Source organism: Labrus bergylta, chromosome 1 (genome assembly GCF_963930695.1).
Source record: "Labrus bergylta chromosome 1, fLabBer1.1, whole genome shotgun sequence".
Classification (NCBI taxonomy): Eukaryota; Metazoa; Chordata; class Actinopteri; order Labriformes; family Labridae; genus Labrus; species Labrus bergylta.
The window spans coordinates 11,985,049-12,008,197 of NC_089195.1; the positions used below are offsets into that span (position 1 = coordinate 11,985,049).

The following is a 23,149-nucleotide window of genomic DNA, read 5'->3' on the forward strand; positions in this document are numbered from 1 at the left end:
CTGTGCAGCAGGTTAGTCGTGCAGTTTCTTCACAATGCTAGCTGATTGTTGTGTGTGTGTGTGTGTGTGTGTGTGTGTGTGTCTGATATAATAGATGCTGTGTTCCCAGAGACAGGGCTGCTGTCTCGCTGCTGTCTGCTCTCGTTGCCTCTGTGCAGCTCAGAGATCTCCCAGAGCCGGCACACAGAGGCAGAGCATGAAGCTGCTATAAACTCAAACATGCTCTCACGCTTCAGCTGTTTATTTTTTATTGATTTATCTTTTTTTTACCGACAAGTTCAGGCCATGTGAGAAACTTCTAGGCCACTTCCTGGAGAACTTTCTGCTCTGCTCGTCTGATCTCAAAATGAAAAAAAAGCAGAGGCCCTCCTCTTTTCCTTTCACGCTGCTTTTACTCTGGAGAAGAATGGATGTGGGGTGCTGTGAATGGGCCTGAGACGGCCTTCTGTGTGCAGAGGAGAGGTGCCGCCCTCTCAAGTGTCAGCGTGTGTGTGTGTGTGTGTGTGTGTGTGTGTGTGTGTGTGTGTGTGTGTGTGTGTGTGTGTGTGTGTGTGTGTGTGTGTGTGTGTGTGTGTGTGTGTGTGTGTGTGTGTGTGTGTGTGTGTGTGTGTGTGTGTGTGTGTGTGTGTGTGTGTGTGTGTGTGTGTCTCTCCTTTACAAAGGAGGCTGAGTTTGAATTCACTGAATAGAGAACAGCTTTTACCTGTCTTCAGCCTCCCCTTGTTCTAAAAGTCTTGAAGTTTAGTTTTTTTTGAGTGTGTCTTCTATGTTGGCGGCTCTTCACCCCCTGAGGGCGAGGAGGAGCGAGACTGCCATGTGCTCACGTTAAACCGTCTTTTCAAAGGTGTCTGTTTCGTTCTGACTGAGCGCTGATAAGAAGGTGTGCTGCTGCTCTCTTTTTCTGCCTCTGGTTTTTTGGGTGATCAAGTGAAAGGCCCTCTTTCAACGCCCGGATGGAGTGATGGGAAGCTGCTGTTATTTGTTTGCATGTTTTGATGTTGCTGTGATGACACATCCACTACCCGTTTAATGAATGTCAACTTAAACGTCACACATTGTCAACCAAAATAACAATGGTATTTTTTTCTAGGCTGCGTAAACATATTTAAATGAAAATGATAGATATGACAAAGGAGACACCAGACAGAGTGTTGGAGCGTCAGAGGAACATTTAGCAGGTCAATAGTGTGTGACTGTTAAAATGCTTTCCTGTAATGCATGCAATGAAAGTACCTAGTATTTCACCTGTATACTTAGAAACACTAAAATGTATAGAAGAGTAAATGTAAGTTTAAGAGAACTGCTGTGGGAGGAGGATACACTGCCTTGGTCTAAAACTGCAGCTAATAACACCTAAGATAAATAAATGATCAGCTGCAGCCGGACGATCTACAGACAAACGTTAGGATCCAACAATTGAGTTCTGTCTCTGCATCGATGCAGAGTCGTCCACGTCCAAATAGCGATGCATCGTAGAAACGATCTATTTCAACTCCTCGACTGTCTGACCAGAAGGCTTTGTAACAATAGAACTTAGAGTTGTTGTATTGGAGTGCATTACGTTGTACAGGGGGTCATCGTGTTATGTCTGATTGCTGTTGACTCTGTGCTCTGTCTGCAGAGGAGAAGTTGTTCTTTGCACACATCCTGCCTCCATGGCACTGGTTGCCATGACAACGGCCTTGCGCCTCTTAACGCATCCTGAAACATCTGATCAAATATTTGTCTTGAGTTCTTCTTCTGCAATCAAACAGGACTCTAGCCTGCACCCGGCTCTGTTTGGTCTTCATCTTTTGGCCGCTTCTCTGTAGTTTTTCTCATCGTGTCAGGAATGACTGTGTGTCGGAAGAACAATCTCGCTGCTGCAGGCTAGGTGATTTGCCGTCATGCTTGGCCTTGATTTCTTCTTCCCCGAGGCGAGGCCGAGCGCCTTCTTCATCTGAATCCAACAACACGAGCCAGCTCCAGGGTCAAGGCTTACAGATAAATCTTTGTAGTAAATGAAGACATATTTCTCTCTGTTACATCTGACCTATTGAGCTGTGTGTGTGTGTGTGTGTGTGTGTGTGTGTGTGTGTGTGTGTGTGTGTGTGTGTGTGTGTGTGTGTGTGTGTGTGTGTGTGTGTGTGTGTGTGTGTGTGTGTGTGTGTGTGTGTGTGTGTGTGTGTGTGTGTGTGTGTGTGTGTGTGTGTGTGTGTGTGTGTGTGTGTGTGTGTGTGTGTGTGTGTGTGTGTGTGTGTGTGTGTGTGTCCCATGCTGAGGCCAGGGAGGTGAACACGGAGCTGCGATGGTGAAGTATTGTCCCGCTGTTTCAATCAACCCCGTTGACCCGAGTAACTCTCCAGTTCCTCTCCGTATGTTTCCACTTTAGGACGGGTGGTAGACCATTTGTGTGTGTTTGTGTGTGTATGTGAATGAATGAGTGTGTGTCTGACAAAGAGACAGGAAGTAGTTGTGTTATTGTCCAAGGAATGGGTGTTACTCTTCTTTCTAACTTGTGTTGTAAATCATTGGTTTATGTAATGGGGCTGTGTGTGTGTGTGTGTGTGTGTGTGTGTGTGTGTGTGTGTGTGTGTGTGTGTGTGTGTGTGTGTGTGTGTGTGTGTGTGTGTGTGTGTGTGTGTGTGTGTGTGTGTGTGTGTGTGCGCATATTTGTAAAGCTTGAATATTGTGTTGGTTGTGTATATAAAAGTGAACACTCTATAAACTGTTGTTTAGCGTCCACTCAAGCTGTTAGATCGTGTCTGACGGAGTCTCTCTTTGATGCTCGTGATCCGGCTCTGATTGAATCCTGCAGTCCTCTAAGTCAAACCAAATGTATCCGCTCAGGGTGTTAGTCGTGAGCTTTGACAAAAGACTTTCAAACTTTAATGAAAGTGCATATACAGCGGTCCAAACTCTCCATGGTCGAGTTTCTCTGCAGGAAGCAGAGCAACAAACGAGAGAGGAGAGGTGAGACCTCCTCCTTTCCGTCCTCCTCCTCTCCGTCCTCCTCCTCTCCTTCGTCCTCCTCTCCATCCTCCTCCTCTCCTTCCTCCTCCTCCTCTCCTTCCTCCTCCTCCTCTCCTCCTCTCCTCCTCTCCTTCCTCCTCCTCTCCTTTGTCCTCCTCTCCATCCTCCTCTCCTTCCTCCTCTCTGTCCTCCTCCTCTTCCTCCTCCTCTCCTCCTCTCCTCCTCTCTGTCCTCCTCCTCTCCTTCCTCCTCCTCTCCTTCCTCCTCTCCTTCCTTCTCTCCGTCCTCCTCCTCTTCCTCCTCCTCTCCTTCCTCCTCTCCTTCCTCCTCCTCTCCTTCCTTCTCCTCTCCTTCCTCCTCCTCTCCTTCCTCCTCCTCTCCTTTGTCCTCCTCTCCGTCCTCCTCCTCTCCGTCCTCCTCCTCTCCTTCCTCCTCCTCTCCTTCCTCCTCCTCTCCTTTCTCCTCTTCTTCCTCCTCTCCTTCCTCCTCCTCTTCTTCCTCCTCTCCTTCATCCTCTACCTCTCCTTCGTCCTCCTCCTCCTCTCCATCCTCCTCCTCTCCATCCTCCTACTCTCCTTCCTCCTCCTCTCCTTTGTCCTCCTCTCCTTCCTCCTCCTCTCCTTCCTCCTCTCCTTCGTCCCCCTCTCCTTCCTCCTCCTCTCCTTTCTCCTCCTCTCCTTCATCCTCCTCTCCTTCCTCCACCTCTCCTTCCTCCTCCTCTCCTTCCTCCTCTCCTTCCTCCTCTCCTCCTCCTCTCCGTCCTCCTCCTCCTCCTCTCCATCCTCCTCCTCTCCATCCTCCTCCTCCTCTCCATCCTCCTCCTCTCCTTCCTCCTCTCCTTCCTCCTCTCCATCCTCCTCCTCTCCGTCCTCCTCCTCCTCTCCATCCTCCTCCTCTCCTTCCTCCTCTCTGTCCTCCTCCTCTCCGTCCTCCTCCTCTCCATCCTCCTCCTCTCCTTCCTCCTCTCCTTCCTCCTCTCCATCCTCCTCCTCTCCGTCCTCCTCCTCCTCTCCATCCTCCTCCTCTCCTTCCTCCTCTCCGTCCTCCTCCTCTCCGTCCTCCTCCTCTCCGTCCTCCTCCTCTCCATCCTCCTCCTCTCCTTCCTCCTCTCCTTCCTCCTCTCCGTCCGCCTCCTCTCTTAGACATTTCTCTTGAGAGAGTCTTGGTAACACTCATGGATCTGTTGATAGAGTTTTATCTTTTATGGATGCCATGTTTGTGTTCAGCTTTCTTTTTTGCTACAAACATTCTTTGACCCAGCGATGCCAAATGGATGATTTTTAACAGTCAAGGTCATTCCATTTAGAAACACTGAGCTCTTTCAAAGTTTTATCTTCCCACAGATGAGACTTAACGATCAGCCCTCAGTCATATAAATCCATATCTCATGTTGACACAGGCAGATTGCCTCACTCTGGTCCTCTCCCACAGACACTTTAACCGTGTTACAGACATGTTGCTCAATCACATTCTTGGCAACGCCTCAAAAAGCTTGTTGTTGTTTGGTTTAGTCGGGACCAGTCCTCCTGCTGCACTTCATTTGGGATTTCTGTCAGACAGAGAAACTGTTCTCACTGCATCCCTTGTAACTTCGTCTGGATTATGAAATTATCAGTTCAGTGGTTAAATGTCTTACTGTCCTCGCTGCCAGCAGTTCTTTGACCCTCTGACCTTGCGTTCCCAATCGGCGCTGAACTTCACCCCCGACACCGACTGCTCGGGCGGGTTCAGAGTTCATGGGAAAAGCTTTGCTGAACCTGTCTTCTCCGAGAGGGAGGACCTGCTGACATTTTTCTGTCCTGACCGGTCATTGAATATGGACGTCATGGTTACAGGACTAGGACTTATATGCACCTGTTAGACCTCCTCTATGTGCTCCAAACCCAAGAACAAGCCTCTTAGGACCAAAGAACATTTCTGTCCATGTGTTGTAGATTGTGTGACTGGAAACTGGATAATTCTCCAGTTACTGATCAGTCACTAAATGCTGCACGAAGCTCAGTTTTATTTTACAGAGCCAGTTAAGTGTAGCCATGGTTACGGATAATGCTCTTTAATTGGACTGCTGTACATGTCCCGGTATACAAGCACCATGAGGGAACTGATTATCCGACAAATGCATATCCCCCGCTGCTCAATAGGTGGCGTTATGCTGCCTTACAGCTCAGTTCAGTGATATGAAACCTTGACCAACTCAAGATCCACACTAACAGAGAAAACATCCCTTTCTTACCTACAAGCATTTAGCATTTTAGAAGAGGGCTTAGTGTTATATTTTATGAAGCAATGAGAAGCCTGAACCAACAGCAAGCAGCAACAGAAAAAAACAGAAACAAAGTCTTGAGAAGCTTCCTGAGACATCGCACTTCAATCAGTGTAATTACTGGAGGGGAATTTCTCTCTTTAGCATGACCGTGTGCACGATGTACTACTCTAAAAAAGGTCGCCAATTATACCAAGCTGACTGTGAAAACCTGGGCGGCCCGCCCGAATATCGTTGTGTGTGGCAAACACTGTGATATGACTTTCAATTAATGATTTCTGGAGAATCTGCTGACAATGATTACCTTTTTAAACGTAACAAGAAAATCTAAGTAAGACTTTAAAAGAGCCTCAGATTGAGTATCGCTGAGCTAGCTAACTATTGGATATTCTTCCAGTTGACCTTTTGCATCACGTACCAAACAATCGACAAACGAGTTAGCAAGCGGCTAACTGGTTTTAAAACGAATGCTGAAAATATTCAACGGTTTACCAGCATTCTTAGTTCACATTTATGCTGGTTGACTTTTGGGTCAAAATCCAACGTGGAAATTGTGGAGCATGGTCAGAATCGTCAAGGCCATTCTGAGGCCAAATCAGGTAAATACATGCAAGAATCAATCGACCCCCAACAGCGTTATCTTTGTGTGTTAGTCCGACTGTGATTGCAGTCAAAGTGGAGCTTTGTACTGAACACTTTCTGACTGTGTGTCAGAGTGTCAGAGTTTCCAGAGAATGGGAGGTTGGAAAACAATATCTAAAACCATCAAATGACTCAGGCCTGTGGGACATGACACAACAGGACCCCCCCCAACATATGACCAAACCTTTACTTTCCATCAGGCTCTAGTTCCTTTTGGGGGCGTATCATCCACTTCCCTTTAAGCCCATTTTGCAGATTTATACTGTGCTTTACTGTAAGACATGAGATCATATTTCCACTTTAACCTGAGATTCCTGATGGACATCTTTACTGCCGTCGTAGCATTTTGTTTGCATCTGATAAGCACAGTTTCTGCTCCGTCTGCTCTCCCTGTCTTGGCAGTGATCACTGCAGACTAGTGCTGAGTCACAGGGATTATCAGCAGTTCGAAGGGAGGACTTTCAGAAGGTTTTTGTTTGTACAAAACTGGCATCCACCTTTTATAAGCATTGGTTAAGCTGCTTTCTCATTAAACTCAGAAGTAGGTCGAGACATGGACTGGTGTTGTCCTTTCAGACACTGAGCACAGCAGTGGGTTGTGGGTGTTCTCACCTCCTGGGTGGAGAGGAAACAGGAGAAGGATATCAGTAATATTGGCTCGCGTGACAAACACCGGCGGCGTTATGTAGAAAGCCTTTATTTCTTTATCGGTGCAAACTATGTGGAGGTTACATCTTTTAATAACTTACAATTTCTCTGATATCAAGGCTAAGAGATCTGCATTGTAATAAAGGGTGTGGCTTATCTGACTGGCAGGCGACAGCATTTCTAATATGGTGACCACCACCGACGGGCTTCAAAAGACCACTTTAGAAACCAATTGGTGACATCACTGAGATTACGTCCATGTTTATACAGTCAGTGGTAATAAGCCTCCACATGGCATCAAACTGAAGCCATACTTTGTTAACTCTGGTCGTAAACAGTTCCAAAGGTGTTTTATTGAAATGTTTAATACTCTTTATAATGGACAACGGACGCCAGGCACAAGGCGATAATTGATAGCTTCCCTGGGGTGACATATTGAATGGCTGATACTTCTGTCCTTCTATTTTATTAAGGATGAAAAAGAGGGAAAGATTGAACCACAGAGTGCAGACTGAAAGGTGAGAGCTTTGAAGTCACTTTGACTTTTATCTGCAGAGATTTGCAACAGTGCATTGTGTGATTTGTGGCGGGTTGAGGGATCGTTAAAAGGAGGCGTGGAGCACACAGGAGGAAGAAAGGTAGTCGTGTTCTTTCCTTGTCACTTCCTGCAGAATCACAGCAACAAACCAGCTGACCATCCCTGAAATACACTGCAGAACCTTGTTTGTTTTCAGATTCAAAGACACAATTACTTCATGATCGAGTGGGAAGCTTTTCTGTTCCGGCAAATATATTCTGTGGTGGTGAGGATACTGGGCACACAGCCTTCCAATTTCCGCTTAAATCTCTTCCTCTTCCTTCTTTTTTTATTCTCTCATCCTCTTGAACCAAAACCTTTATGTCATCTACGGAGTCAGGATGGGGTTTCTCCCCTCCAGAAGTGGATATGTGAGTAGAGCCGGCGGCAGAACCCCGAAGTCTTAACCCTCCCATCGCCCATCAAGGGAATTGGCTCCAAGTGACTCAGTGTTGGAACCAGCTGTGCTTTCATGTTTGGCTGGTCTCTAACCAAACCTAGTTACTAAAGCAAAGACTGTTTACCACACGCTTTGTAACAATCAGAGTCTGTTCCAAGTCTTCAAGTGCAAACAGGTGTTGGAGCACGTCAGAAGTATTGTTGTAGAGAGTCTGTCAAAGATGCTACGAGGAGTTTTGGGGGAATTTGGGGGAAATATTGGCATGGCACAGTTCAACACTTAGTGTTACTTTTAGCCAGCTGTTTTTGCATGATGTTAACTCAGGAAGGTCAAAGGAATCTAGATGATGAAGGTGTAAGCTCAGGATGCTTAGCGCGGGAGAAAGGATAAAGAATGGGTTCAAAGACTTTTGTGTGGGAAATAAATGACAACCATGTCACACACCGTGTCCTAACAGCAAGCGATGGATGCTGCATCCCACACGATTGAACGCTTGCGATTCACACTACATCCGTTAAATATTTACTTCTCTGCTCTCTGAGTTTCAGTTTCCTCTTGCAAACATAACAATATGTGGTGCTTTTATTTTGTAGGTGGCCAAACTGAAGTGTGGTGCTTTTATTTTGAAGGAGGACAAACTGAAGTGTGGTGCTTTTATTTTGAAGATGGGCAAACTGAAGTGTGGTGCTTTGTATTGACGAGCCGCTCGCTGTGAGCTGAATAAAGTTTTTCTCCCGTGTTGACACAGGTCAAAGGTCAACATCTCAAGCATGATGTGGATATTATTAATGCACCGTTATCTCCACTTTGTACAACAAGCTAACAAGCTCTGCTGAGGGAGGAGAGAGAGTGTCCTCTACGCGGGTGACAGAGAGGAAAGTTGGCTGTTACTTCATACTTTTCATGTAAGAGTCATGAAAGTGGCCGAGAGCTTCTTGCATCACATCGCCTACGTTTTGGGCTGAAACAGAAAAAGGCTGCAAGGTTTCAGATGCGTTCGGATCCCGAGACGGTAGAAACACACTGATGTCTTGATTGTGTTAAACCATAAAGCCTTCACCTCACGGGGTTTTAGAGAGTTCAGTGGTTCCATGCTCTAAAGCCTGCTAATCATTGAGGGCCTGAAGTTTGAGAACACAGCCCAGATTCCTCAAGCATGAGAGAGGACCGGGTCCAAAGAGGGCCGAGAGGGGAGAAACCAAACCTGCATGTGTGCTGGCCTCCTTAGTTTGTATGAAACATAATGAGTGTCCATTTCCAGGGTCAAACCGTGTAGATGAAACGTGAAGAGGTGCAGAGTGAAACGCGGGATGTGAGGTTGATCACGCCACATCTGCATAAAAAGCGAGAAGGTTGGGGAGCAAGAGGAGGAGATGTTATCAATCTCTGCTGTTTTCCCCTCGTGTTGTCATTTCCTCTGCAGCTGGTCCCGGGCTGGAGAGGAAAGAAAAACACAAGTGAGGAGGATCAGAAATCTAAACTGTGGTCCTGCCAGAGGGCTGGGTGTTCCCCACGCCGCTGACACATCTGTAATAAAACACGCCGCCTGATTGGGTAATGTGCTCCTAATGAAGGTGAAGAAAAGGTCGGGCTAGAGAACAACATGTCGACGTGATGCAGCCCAGATGTTAGATAAACTAATGTAGTGAACCAAGGAGTCTGACCGTGCGCCTTGTAATGTTTCTTCAGTAATCCTGGAAAAGATGGAAAAGGAATAATACCAATTCAGTCTCCAATGGACTGTCTACCGCTGAACTATTTTTTTTGTGGTTTTAAGTCTCTCCAATCGGTTTCAACATTCGCCCTGACGTTAGTAATCCCTCAGATTTATGGCAGCGCCCTGGCCCTCCACAGAGAACTCCATCAACCTGTCGTCTGCTCTTATGTCAGGTCACAAGGCTTTTGACCTGACAGTCTGTGGGTCACAGCCTCCATCAAAATACACTCTTGACAAGGAGTTTCTCACCTGACAGCCAGCTTTTCCTGGACCTCAATCACAGCACGTTGAAGCTCTTTATCTTTCCTTCAGACTGGTTCCTGGATAATCTATCTGCAAAGATGATGCGGCACAAGGGGAGGGTCTCCTGTGCCAAATCTCATGTGGTTGGATCATCAGCAGCATCTCAGACAAACACCGACACAAACACTTGAAGGAATCTTGGTGTTCATGCGTTAATTTTAATGACAGCTGTCCTGTTCTATCAGAAATGTATCCTTAAAGGACTTCAGTTGTGATCTGGTGCAATATAGAAAATTAAATTGATTAAAATTGACTTGGGGCGCAGTGGTAAGTGTGTACGCCCCATGTATTGAGGCTGTATTCCTCCAAGCAGGCAGCCTGGGTTCAAATCTGACCTGTGGCTCCTTTCCTGCACGCCATTCCCTGCTCTCTCTCCATGATTTCTGACTCTATCCACTATCCTATCTCTACAATAAAGGCACAAAAAGCCCAAAAATAAATCTAAAAAAAAATTGTTAGGGAAACACTGGTGTTGAGGTTGGTGTTGGTGTTGGTGTTGGTGTTGGTGTTTGTGTTTGTGTTAGTGTTAGTGTTAGGGTTGGTGTTGGTGTTGGTGTTAGGGTTGGTGTTGGTGTTGAGGTGGTATTGGAGGGTTAGGGGATAGGTGGATTTATGTTTGACAGAAAAATAAATCTGAAGGTTGTAGTTGTAGCCATTTATTTCATTCTTCTTTGTAAGTGAAACATAGAGACCCTTAGATGTATGATTTTTTTGATGGCGTCTCTCATTTGCATGATTTGCTGAAGGATTTGTATGCAGGGTTACTCACTTGATGACCTCTGACTGCCTGCAGAGCTGCTCGGCTCTTCAAAGGAAGCCTCTTGACTCAGGTTTGTCATCAGCGCCGCTTAACGTTCTCCATGCACTCCGTCCACAGCTCCCCTCATGCTGCCTGGGCTTTGGCAGGTAAACAGGCCGGAGTTATGGAAGTCATTAAAATTCCTCGGGAACATGTGGACGCTTGTTTATTTTTCCGCCCAGGCAGGGAGGATGGAGAGCTGCCAGGACGCTGCGCTGTCCTTCTCTTAGCGAAGAGGACAGCGGACAGGGAGAGAGAGAGAGAGAGAGAGAGAGAGAGAGAGAGAGAAGGATCTGATGGAGGACTGAGGAGATGAAAGACAAACAAAGGGGGGGAGGGGGGAGTGAGGGGAGTGGAAGACACGGCAATGGAGGAAGTGAGGAAGTGAAGGAGAGAGAGGATGGAGTGATGAATGGAGCGAGCGAGAGTGTAGAGGGGGAGGCTGATACCGTCTACTGGATGCAAATAAAGAATCCAACAAATGAGCGTTGAGGTTTCAGTGATCCGTACAGGAAGAGGATTAGAGACGGATGGAGTCGCACACAGACTGAGTGGAAGGACTAAGACTCAGCGAGTGGAAGGACACAGAGATTTAATGGATGCATTTTGTGCAAAAACTTTTAAAAAAGCCACAAAAAGTCAAATTGGATCAGATATTTTATGGGTTGGGTTGAAGGATTTGATGTGGTTTTATTTACAGCTTCATTTGTCTTTATCGTCACATCACAGTCATGAACATTCATTACAAACAAATTTTAAACCCCAATCCCACAATGTGGTTTTATAAATGATTGCAGAAGAACAATAGAGAGAAAGATGCAGTCGATTGGTGTCAGTTTTGTGCAGAGCCTTTCTTTAATACTTGTTAGGAGAAGGGAACAGAGGGACGGTCAAAGAATCTCAGCCCTCCCTGAGAAAACAGGTCGGACTTGAGGGACTATGGCCTCTGTACATGGGGTGCTAGTCACACAACCTGACCGTTAGACCATCTGCACCCCTTGTCTTTTTGGTTGTTTTAGGGCTTGTGTCCACAGACAGCACTCTGCCTCTGTTCACTTCCTGTCTACACCTGTGCTCTGCCTCTGGTCACTTCCTGTCTGCACCTGTACTCTGGGTGCGTTCAAATTGTCCCTCCTATCTCCTTTCACTATCCACTTTACCTTAACCCCGCAAAAACGTCATGAGGTTTAGGAAAGATGTTAAGAGAATTCATAAAGGATTTAGGGAAAGGCGATCTCGTTGCTCTGACAATCCGACCACATTTCCACTAGGCGACGTCATTAAATGCGACGGGCTGGCAGAGGTTAATGACGTGGGTCTGCCGTGTTGAAACTACAATGTTCTGAAAATGGACTACAAAAAACACATCTAAAAAACTTTCCCCTGTGCCTTCTTACTGGTGAAATAATCCTAATCACCACAAGGTTGGGATTGAAATAAAAGAAATATAGACTACCAGGCTACGAGTAACAAAAGTGAAACCATCACCTTCCTGTCCACTCAGAAATCAACATCAAAATAAATATGAAATTAATTGTTACATGTATGCAAGACAAGAATGTACAACTGATGCACAAAACATTCTGAATTGAATGAAATATGTTGAATAAAACATCATCAGGCTCAAAATGTCTCTGATCCCTTTTTACCTGAAAGACAGGGTGATGTGTTTTATGGTGATTATAATCTGATTATATGGCTTTGCATAATATCTCAAGAACCTTAATCAAGGCAAGGGTTTCAGCATCTGTGACTGAAGGAAAGTTTAACGCTATTTATGATATTGCTTAGGGCTGCCAAAACACTCAAAGTGGATAAATAACGAATGCAAACTGAGCATAGGCTGCAATAAAAGTTAAACTCACAACATCAGCATAACGTTCATAGTTCGCCTACGGGTTAAAGATTGTTGAAAGTTGTTCAAGGCATATTGCAATGTTAACTTACATGATCTGTGTCACTTTACGATCATCGTTAATGTTCGTTTACGGTCGGATGCGCGACTTGCTTTAAATGTTGCGGCCGCAAGGAATTGTGGAGCGTCATATCTCATCTCCTTTGGTAAAGGATGGTCCAGTGCTATCCTAAGCTAAAGGAGGTTATAAAGGAAGCATTGACACACCTTTCCTTAGCTTTTAGAGAATTCGAACGGCTCTTATCATGGCCGCCACTGAAATGCTTCCGGGGTTAAGGTAAAGTGGATAGTGAAAGGAGAAAGGAGAGACAATTCGAACGCACCCTCTGCCTCTGGTCACTTCCTGTCAGCACCTCTGGTCACTTCCTGTCAGCACCTCTGGTCACTTCCTGTCTACACCTGTGCTCTGCCTCTGGTCACTTCCTGTCAGCACCTGTGCTCTGCCTCTGGTCACTTCCTGTCAGTACCTGTGCTCTGCCTCTGGTCACTTCCTGTCAGTACCTGTGCTCTGCCTCTGCTCCCCTGATGACTGAAAACTATTTCTTATGACTCATTCTTCAATTTCTGTTGCTTGTGATTTTTCCTTGTAATTCAGATGTATTCCCACTAAATGTCTTTGTGCTGATTCTGATGAAAGCGTTTTTTTTTCCTTCAGCTGCCGTTTATATTAAAGGTTTTAATAGTTCACTGTGAGTGCTGATGTTTTCCGCCTCAATCACCTCCCGGCATCGGTGGTTTAAACAGTGACAGAATAAACTGAGTCCGATCATTTCCTCCTGCAGATCCCGGGTCAGTCTTTCCACCTTCGTCCTCTGTTTAAGCCATCCAGTGTGTCGGCTGTTAATAAGAGACTTCAAGATGGTGTCTCGCTCTCTGTGACCAGTAAGTTCCTCCCCGTGTGAAAGACACAGCATTGCTTTGCAGCGCCCACCGACCAGTCATAAATCTTCCTCGCCTTCATTTGAAATGTGGAAAGATCCCTTCATAGTCGTCTTGAAACACCGGATCCTGCTGCGATGGTGGGCGTTCTCTCTGATCGGTTAAACAGAAGAGAAACTTGAAAGGGATAATGGTGAAAGAATGAGCGCGGTGGAACAGATACTGTGCTCTCATCCTGCGTCTGTGTGGGAGTCAACCCCCCCCCCCCCCCCCCCAGTGTGACGGGTCTGTCTGCTCCATCAGGCACCTTGTAAACCGAGTCAAAGCCTCAATATTTCCCTTTTCTTTTCCACTGAAGAGATTCCGTTTACCGTCTGATGTGACGGCAGCTTAACCGCCGGGGAAACCAAAAGTGAGGCTAACCGCTGTGCTGAGCCTCCCTTCCCCACATCTGCCTGTCGGTTTTTATCTAACAGCCAATGATAATGGACGAGGACAAAGTGAGGACACCACAGGAGGGAGGGGATGATGCTGTCAGCCTCAGAGGATGAAGAGGGAGAGCGAGAGGAAGAAGGGAGTTTTTGTTCTGTGGTATCGCCTTTCGCAGCTGAAAAATGTATTAAAGCGATGTTTCTACTGCTGTTGCTCTCCTCGCCATCAGGCTGCAACAGGCCTTCACTAAGGTCGCCCTCCGTCCCCTCTTCACCCCCTCTCTCTCCGTTTCCCTGTGTTTGATCATGCTAATACCAAGTGACACTGCTATGTGGGCCCTCGGGGAGCGCCTGGCATTTACCTGCTCTGCAGACTAATCGGAGGCTAATTGAGAGGCAACATGAGAACCTGTTTCCCCTCCTGCCTTAATGTTCCCTCCCTGAACGCTCCGACCATTGACAAAGGTCCATGTGTCCAATTACGTGTCTGTAACGTCAATTGGAAAGTCTGCAGCAGGCATGACAGCAGCTCTCAGGTGTGTTTTAAAGTGACAGTGGGATATCTGAGGTCGCCTTTTGGGCACAGTCGTCTCACTGTGCGATACGTTTTAGACAACAAGTCTGATTTCTTTTTTTTTTTTTCTTTTTTTTTTTTTAAAAGATTTATTTTTGGGCTTTTTGGGCCTTTAATAGAGAGATAGGACAGTAGATAGAGCTGGAAATCAGGGAGAGAGAGAGTGGGGGAATGACATGTGGGAAAGGAGCCACAGGTCGGATTCGAACCCGGCCACCCGCTTGGAGGACATGCGTATAATTTCTGTATTTCCTCAGGATCAATTTCCCGAGAAGTCACTTTGGGAATCACTGCTTTAAGCCGTGGTTTGACAGAAAGTCATGCGAAGAGACAGATGAAGGCAGGACATTGTGTGTGTGTGTGTGTGTGTGTGTGTGTGTGTGTGTGTGTGTGTGTGTGTGTGTGTGTGTGTGTGTGTAATAAACCTCACACTGAAATGAAAAGTGAGTTTAACAGGTGTTTGTTTCATTTCAAATGTGGCCCTAAAGTACTTCCCTCTCAGTCGATCCTTTTAAGATCTGATATTCTCAGACGAAGAGGCAGAGCCAACTGGAGCTGACGCTGATTCAAAGAGATGCTCGGGGTTCCTCATAGCCGTTAGCCTGCAGCAGTTTTCCTCCAATCAACGTCTCAGTGATCTTTAGCCAAACGATCAGACATCCAAGCTCGGAAGTGGACCATGCTTTATGATCTGTCATTGGTTGTGTAATCCTTCCTTTGCCTGCTTGGCTCTTTGTTCTTCTTTTTTGAAAGGTCTCCGTGTCTACAGCGGCTTCAAGGTATCCGTCATCGGATCCTTTGGTATGACCTCCGTGTGGCGATGGTAACGCTGCAAGACGACAACCTAAAGCTGCTGCTGATGAGTAGATGAAAGAGTATTTCAGACAAAGCAAAGCAGGTGAATTCAGAGAGTGAGCCCTCTGGTGTGTTTATTAGCATTCTGCAGGTTTGGAGCTTTGCAGCATGGTTCGTGTGGACAGTGAAAACATTTAGTTTGCTGAAATAATAAAGTGCAAAGCTGCTTGTTCACTCAGAGACTCACTCCAGACGTAAATATTCATACCGCTGACATCATCTGTTAGTTTTTGGACAAAAACAGTTACAATCTGGATTTGGGTTTAACAGCTTTTTACAGTCTTGACGATAATTTGAACCAGAATGCTTCAACTTGGAGCGGAATGAGGAGGGGGGGGGGGGGGGGGGGGGGGGGGGTTGAAGGGAAGATTGCACAAGCAGGCGTAACTTCAGAGTGGATTTAAAGGTCCCATATTATTCAATTACGCGGGCTCCCTGTGGTGGTAGCAAAGAAATCTCCACAATATAAAAATAAAACCTGTTCAGCATAAAACGACATTTCTTGTTTTTACATACTCTTATCTTATCGGTCTTGTATCTATTGAGTTGTATTTATATCAAATGTGTTTTCCCCTCTAAATTAATCTAGTTTTTGCAACAAACAACTTTAATCTGGATATATAGACCGACAATCATTGACCAACACACGCACACCAAAAACAACAACAACAAAAACACGGCTATCTATGGGCATGACAAACTATATAGCCTAGAAAAAGAACTGCAGAAATCCATAACAGATGCAGCGGCGAACAAGCAATTGTTCTTGTTCAATTTTATTGTTCTGCACTTTTGTTTGGGCAAATGTCGGTGTTGTGTTAGTTTAAGTGCCAGTTCTAGCGCTAGCCCTTAGTAGGCCTATAGTGTGGCTGCCAACAGTCAATAATATATAACCTCCTGCGTAAAATGTGTGTAGAAATAGACCTACTGTGTATTTTAACATCTACCATAAGGGTGGTACTTGGAGAGCCAAATATTTTCGAAGGTGGTACGCAGTCTAAAAAGTTTGAGAACCACTGCTCTAACTCTAATATGTGTCTCTAGTCTGTCTACAAACCCCCCAATGATGAGAAAAAGTCCATCCTCTCCATCTTTTCCCTGCTCCACTTTTCAGAAAATGTGTGCTCAAACAGGTCTGCCTTCTCACCGTAAACAACAGGACATGGAGCGAGAAAGACCGAGTACACCCTTCCAAAGAGGGGGCGTGGTCAGACACAGCTCATTTACATATTTAAAGGTACAGAAACAGCCTGTTCTAAGCAGGGCTGAAATAGAGGGGTTTATAGACATGATCATATACAGGATCACAGTGGATTTAGAACAAGAAACTTCACACACGTGTTTTGAGGAGCTCTTAGACTTCCTCTGAAGAGGAGGAGGATATGTGACCTTTAAATGAACAGGTTTTTCCCGACCATGAAAAATAAACTGTTAAGTCTCGTCTCAATGGCTGAAATGCAGTTTCAAGTTTTCAGCGAATGCAGCCAGAAACCTTACAGAAACCGCATTGTTACAGAATATTGACTTTTACACCCAGCTGTGGTGACTGTCACTCGCTTCTTGGTTTTCCTTCCTGATTGCATCACTCGGTCTCTGTGGTGACCATGAGTCACACGGTACACACTGGTCGTCAGGAACAATACGTTGACGCAACGATGAGCGGCTTCTTTTTGGATATCCTTTGAGGGCTTCCTGGCGAGGAAGGACGAGTGTGTGTGTGTGTGTGTGTGTGTGTGTGTGTGTGTGTGTGTGTGTGTGTGTGTGTGTGTGTGTGTGTGTGTGTGTGTGTGTGTGTGTGTGTGTGTGTGTGTGTGTGTGTGTGTGTGTGTGTGTGTGTGTGTGTGTGTGTGTGTGTGTGTGTGTGTGTGTGTGTGTGTGTGTGTGTGTGTGTGTGTGTGTGTGGAAACAGCTGTACCTATCTACTCCTGCAAAAAATCACAGAAACACTGCGACAGTCAGCAACACTGAACACACTGAATTCTTATTCCTCTTTGTGTGAACTGTTCCTTTTTGGGCACATAAAAGAGTGTGAGGAATATTGAAAGGATGCACACAGAGAGAGGAGGCATGTGAGAGATGAATGGAGGGAGTGTTAAGCGACGAGAGGCCGGAGGAGGGGAAGATGTGACGTCTCTGAGGCCCACACTCAGGACTATTTTTCTCCTCTTTGGTGGTCTCATTATCTCAGTCTGTATGGACCCGTGAAGCCCCCCTACTTTGACTATGGAGCAGGAGATGTGCTGATAATTGGCCTCATTCAGGTTGGTGAGGAGCTCTGCAGGGAGACAGATTTATGAATGAAAGCTCGGCCGCTGTACGAGCCACAGAGCTCTTTGATGTTACCGAAGAATTTCTTCTTATCGACGATCAAAACGACCCAGCTGAAGAAGGAAGTGCAGAGTACGCTGGCTCAGTGGTCAAAGCTATGAGGGCGCGGACAATTGCACATGAATGCATACATCACAAGGACACACAAATACACACACACACACACACACACACAAACTAACAAACTTGGTTTAAGCAGAAAGTTGTGACCTCCAGTAAAGTGCCACTGTCCCTCTGCTGGAACCCACATCCTGACAGGAAGCTTGTCCTTCCTTCACACACACACATGCAAACACAGTCACCCACACATACACACACAGAGTCACCCACACATAAACACAGACGCAAACACACACACACACACACACACACACACACACACGTATGTTTACCTGTCACAGAAATGAAGTATTTGTCGCAACTTCTCCGCTGCACAGACGGACCGGCGTACTTTAGGGATCATCAGTGTGATGGACTATTTCCCACTTCAGAGCTCTTCTGTCTCCGGCCGTGTCTGCTGGTCGCTCCGTGACAGTGAGCTTGGTGATTGAATTGTTGACGAGGCGAGGAAGGACCCCGGAGGCCTTGGCAGAAATACGCCTGACCTTCTGGATGTCAGCAGCATGGGTCGCTGCCACTTTCCTTCCCATGATGGATTCTTTGTATGGATTTGTGTCTCAACCCCCGAGGTTCAGGCCTGACAGGCCCGGAAACACGAGGGACTGGCTCACGCTCTCTTTCCCCCGTCGGCTGTGACAGCGTGTCATCGAGCGGTCAGATGTGAACGAGGGGGGTCACAGCATAGCACAGTGACAGGAGGGTCTCACTGAGAAAGACTCAGCTTGTTTCCCTTCCTGTTGTTGCAGAGGCATGCTGGGATATCTTTTCAAACAAGATCTCATCAGAGCCCTCCGCCAGACCACACATCTGATCCCGAGTCCACATGGGTCCACTCTGTATTCCAGGAAGATCTGCCAAGAGAGCAGCTAAACTGTGTGTAAACCGGGTCCACTCTGTAGTCACTCTCTTCTTTAAATGGAGACAGAACAAACGGTCGACCATCAAGGAAATCTTCACACATATTCATATGAAACCTCCAATCATCTAATGGTCTCGACGTCTGATTTCTCCTCATTTTGATTTCTGTTATACTTAAAGTTATACCTCTCAAACGTCTCTGTTTATCTTTAATGATCCATACTCTCTCTCTCTCCCTGTCTCTCTCTCTTTGTCCCCCTTTCTCTCTGTTTTTGTCCCACTGTTCCTTTTCTTCCTCTTTTCTGCTGGGGTGGGGTCACCGCATGCATGCACTGTTTGTTTGGAGTTGCTATGGAAACTCGTGTGAGTGTGTGACTGTATGTGTAAATATGTGTGTGTGTGTGTGTGTGTGTGTGTTTGCATTCGGGCAGCAGTTCTGTTTCATGCATAATGACCTCATTCATACATATTGAATCTGTCTGCTTCCTCGGATAGTGTAATAGATAGTCCTCAAACACACGCACTCAGGCCAACGCCCCCTCCGTGTTGTGCCTCGTTGATTGCCCACAGACGAGTCACGGGGCCCGTATGCTCGGCAACAAGAGGACAACTCCCTCTGACAACGATAAAAAAAATATGAGATAATTCAATTGAATTCATCTCATAAATGATTGATCTGATTTATTTAAATGCGTCAGATGTCTATTCAGAGACGAGGAAGGAAAGTTCATGACCTGATCATGAACCCTGCAGCCTCACGGCTCTTCACAAACAGTTTTTTTAAAGTTTGCATCTTGTCAGAGATCTGCTCCGGTCTTATCGCTCGGGGTCGGACACTCGATGTTCTTCAGCAGTTCGTCAGAGACGGTGTGATTGTGGGTCAGGATGCTGCTTTTCTCTGAGGGGGGGGGGGGGGGGTTCTGCTTCACTGCACAAAGATGGAGATCTGTGGTCCCACAAAGTGATGACCTCCACGCTTATTAAAGGCCTTATTATTGATCCACCATGTGACTGCGATCTGTATCCCTGTTACAACAATGCAGCAGCCAGTATGTCCTCCTTCTAACTTCAGATTCTGGTCCTGAATGCTCTGGATTTCTTTGGACCAGAGAAGGTAGGCGCTTTTAAGAGACCCCCACACGGCCGTTTTGGACGCCCCTCGGTTTGCCAGATATGAGAGCAGTTATCAGGTCAAACCAACAGGTGTTGCAGCGATGGAAGCGGGCAAGACAACTGGTTCAGATAGAAGTGATTGTACCCGACCTAAAAAGCCTCTGCATGTTTCTAATAAGCTCCACGAGCAGAAACGTGCTCAAACTAGGATCAATATTGGAGATGCTTTTGAAAAATGGAGAGAGGTTAGAACACAGAAAGGTTTACAGACCCATGCAGAGCTGGCTAAACACTGAAGCTTCAGTGTCCACCACATGGCAACCTGTGTGAGCATCGACTCTAGACAGGCTGTCTGCGTTTCCGTTCGACTTCCTGTTGGGTCGTTATTCTGTTCAGCTTGACGCTTGCAGGAGAATAAAGGTTAGAATAAAAGTGCTGCACGTTTGTGTTGTCTCTATGACAACAGTCTCTTAAAGCGACGCCTGTATGACCGATACTACTCTTGTTTCCTTTAACTGTAGGTTTCATACTTGCAGTGGTTTTTTACCTTGACTTTGAGCATCAATCGGAGGATGTTTTTCCTATTATCCATAGGAGACAAAAATTCGAGGAATACAGCGCCCTTCTGAAAAGTAAAAAGACTTTCAACTCGAAGCCTTGAGAGCGGCCGCACAACGAAAAAGTTCTTGGCGTCATGCTTCTGCAAACGCTCTCAAAAACCCTTAGAACGAGCGCCAGGTGGACACAGGGCCTCAGTATGTTTATCACTAAAGTGCTGCAGAAGGTTTTTGAACACCTTCCAAAGTAGTTCTGTTGTTAGAAACCATCAAAGCTCAATGAGCCTCAGAGGTTCCTCTGAGCCGGGCAGTGATGATAAGACGACCTTTTTGGAGATGCTCTCCTATAGCGGTATAAAATGCTGTGTCTCCATGGAGCAGGTTGGGCCGCTCCGCTGTCTGTACCTCCGTGTTGGAGCACATGGTAGCAGTTAGCAGCGGAGACATCCACACACGGATTGTTTTTGTTTGTGTGCTTAAAGCAACAGGATCTAGTTAAAGTGTCTGTGAGGCTCCGTTATTAGCTGCTGTAATTACGGGCTGATTAGTGTCCGCTGTGTCTGAACATATCACCACCTTTAATGCACCTTTATTTATTTATTTAAATGGTCCTTAATTACAAAAACATCAATGTCAGAGTCACTTAACCCCGTTTAATGCAACAACAATAAAGGACGTGTGTAGAGCTCTGAATCATTTACGATTTATGGCTTCTTTTAGCTGCTTTCACACCTGCAGAAAACTCCTGAATAACTCCTGAAGTGTTCATGCTGAGCGTCATATGGGAACACAAACATGCTGAATGTTTCTCTCTTCACTCGGAGTTTCTCCTCCAGCCTCCTCGTATTTATTCTGGAGAAAGTCAGAGTGAGCTGATGTGAGAACTTCAGCAGGATATTTGCCTCTGTGCATACACTCATGAAGCTAGCTTAGCATACAGTCTTTAAGAATCAGCAAAGGCAAAGATGGCTGACCCCTCTTCAATTCACAAACAGAAAAATGTAAGATGAAATATGTCACGTAAGGAAAGTTGTTGTGCGTTCAACAATTCAGAATTGTCTCTCTGTTCTCCCTCTGTGTAACGCCACCGGCGCCAAGGGTTGATGGTCTCTGTAGTTCCAACTTCCATCTGCTCCTTCCTGGCTTAAACAAAACTACCCTTTTTTACCCGGGAGACCTGTTGTTCCATACCTTCACTGGTCCACGACGGTATCGAGACACCTTTGTAGCATGAAAGAGAGCGCCACGGGAATGAGTCCTAAAACCCAGAAGTAAGTCAGCATTTGAGCGCCATGGGTTCTAACGTTTAAAAGTCAACGGGGATTCTGAATGGGTTTGTGGTTAGACGCCTGAAATAAGGTCTGTGGTTAACACAAGCTTAAGAGATGTTGGCGTTTTGTTAGACCACATAAACTACATTAGGTAATACCCCCACTTGTGAATTTTGAAGTTTTTAAGCGTCCTTAAAAGGCGGTTGATTATTACTGTCTAGTTACTTTTAATACCTGCGACTGCTGCAACGTTGTAGGTCTCAGAAAAGACGAGTGAGACTTTGATTAATCAGGTTTAAGTAGCTTCACTTTCACAGTTATAACCTCCATGCTTAATAAGAGATACCATTAAAAAGCTTCACCATGACTTTCCAACAGCCAATGGAAAGGCAGCTCAGATATCCTCCTCTCTGCTCGCATTGACTGATGCTGATTAGTGTGTTAGTATTGGCGCTTTCACAAAGGGTGAGGACATCGTGCACATGCATTCTCCACATTTGAAGGTCATCGGCTTCCTTCATGCTTAAATGCACGATGGCGTTCAGTGGTGGAAGATAAAAGTGGGCGGTTTCCTCCTTTCATAGCTTTGATTCAGAGGAATTGGCCTTCGGGAGGCGAAGCTACAAAGCACCTTTTTTTTTGTCTCCCAAAAGTTTGTGTGAGTCTCAGTTCTTTAGCTTGCTTGTCCTGTTTAATTGAAGGGACATGTGAGGATCTGCAAAGTGTGGACTCTGTGACAGACTTGGTTCTCATTAGCTCCAGAATTGAAGGCCTAACGTCTTCTTTGAACTGCTAAGCTGTCCCACACTCTTTTACAATCTAAGCTGCTGTTTCAAAGTCTGTCTGGACATTTTTGGACTTTAGCTAAAAACTCTTTTGAATGTTTTCCTCAATTTGGTTCCTCTAGCCTCTTCGAGCTCAGGGGCATGTCCAGACTGGGGTGGCCCACATGGGGTACTGAATTATGCAGGGGTGGTACAAAGTATGTGGGCACAAACACGAGACTGAATTTAACTTTTTTACCCTTTCTATCCCCACTAATGATGTGTCCTTGTAGGTAGATCATAGGGTTGGGGACTCAAAACAAAGCTGTTTGTCCAAAGCCATGATTTAAATACTTAGACAATTACATGCAAACTCTTGTAAGCTGTCTAACTTGCAATTAAGTCCATTAAATATTAGACAGCGTGAACAAGTTTTTGCTTGCAAATCTTTATGGAACGTGACACATCAAAAATCTGTATTTCTAATATTTTAATAACTCCTGTACTTCTTGACCCTTGACCCTTGGTATGTACGGCATCCTCATGTCTACAGGGAGTGTAAAAGGTACATATTTGTGTTTGTGTATGAGGTTAACTGATACTCTTATCTGATTGGCTGTGATTGCTTAGGGAGTGACAGCGCCAACAGGTATGGAGGATTCTGTTTAGAGCGGGCGTAGCGCGTCCACATGCGATCCTCAGCACAGATAAAAAACCTAACGCTGTCCTCCTTTACAGCTTTTTATAAACAAACCTTTATCGTCCGTACATCACTTCAAGATGTAGACTCCTAAAAATATCCAAGAGATGTTTAGAAATGTAGTTTTAATGTAACTCCCAGCTGACTTTCTTTAAGATAAGCTGAAGAATTTTTGTGTTGAAAATTTACTAAAATCTGAATCCTGCTAACGTGAAGCCCTGTTTACGCAACAGTCCATCAACTTTACAGCAAGCTAACGTTACAGCAAGCTAACACTACAGCCTGCTAATGTTACAGCAAGCTAACATTACAGCAAGCTAACACTACAGCCTGCTAACATGAAGGCCTGCTTACATGACAGCCTGCTAACATGACAGCAAGGTAACGTTACAGAGTGCTAACAGGACAGTCTGCTTACATGACAGCCTAGTAACACGACAGCAAGCTTACGTTATAGCTTGCCAACAGGACATCCTGCTTACA

At 45.7% G+C, this 23,149-nt stretch overlaps 1 protein-coding gene across 3 annotated transcripts in view; it reads left to right on the plus strand.

Annotated features, from left to right (window-relative positions):
* add3a (adducin 3 (gamma) a) overlaps positions 1 to 23,149 on the plus strand; it is a 98,958-nt gene that overhangs the window by 27,606 nt on the left and 48,203 nt on the right. Inside the window, exon 1 of one of the 3 annotated variants that reach the window (XM_065954120.1) lies at positions 1 to 11. This exon is cut by the window's left edge and continues 339 nt beyond it. The exons of 1 other annotated variant lie outside the window; for it this stretch is intronic. The gene's annotated coding sequence lies outside the window, so the exon portion shown is untranslated. Of the gene's footprint in view, positions 12 to 13,022; positions 13,099 to 23,149 lie in introns of those variants that run through there. One more of the 3 variants, XM_065954135.1, reaches the window with a different exon arrangement.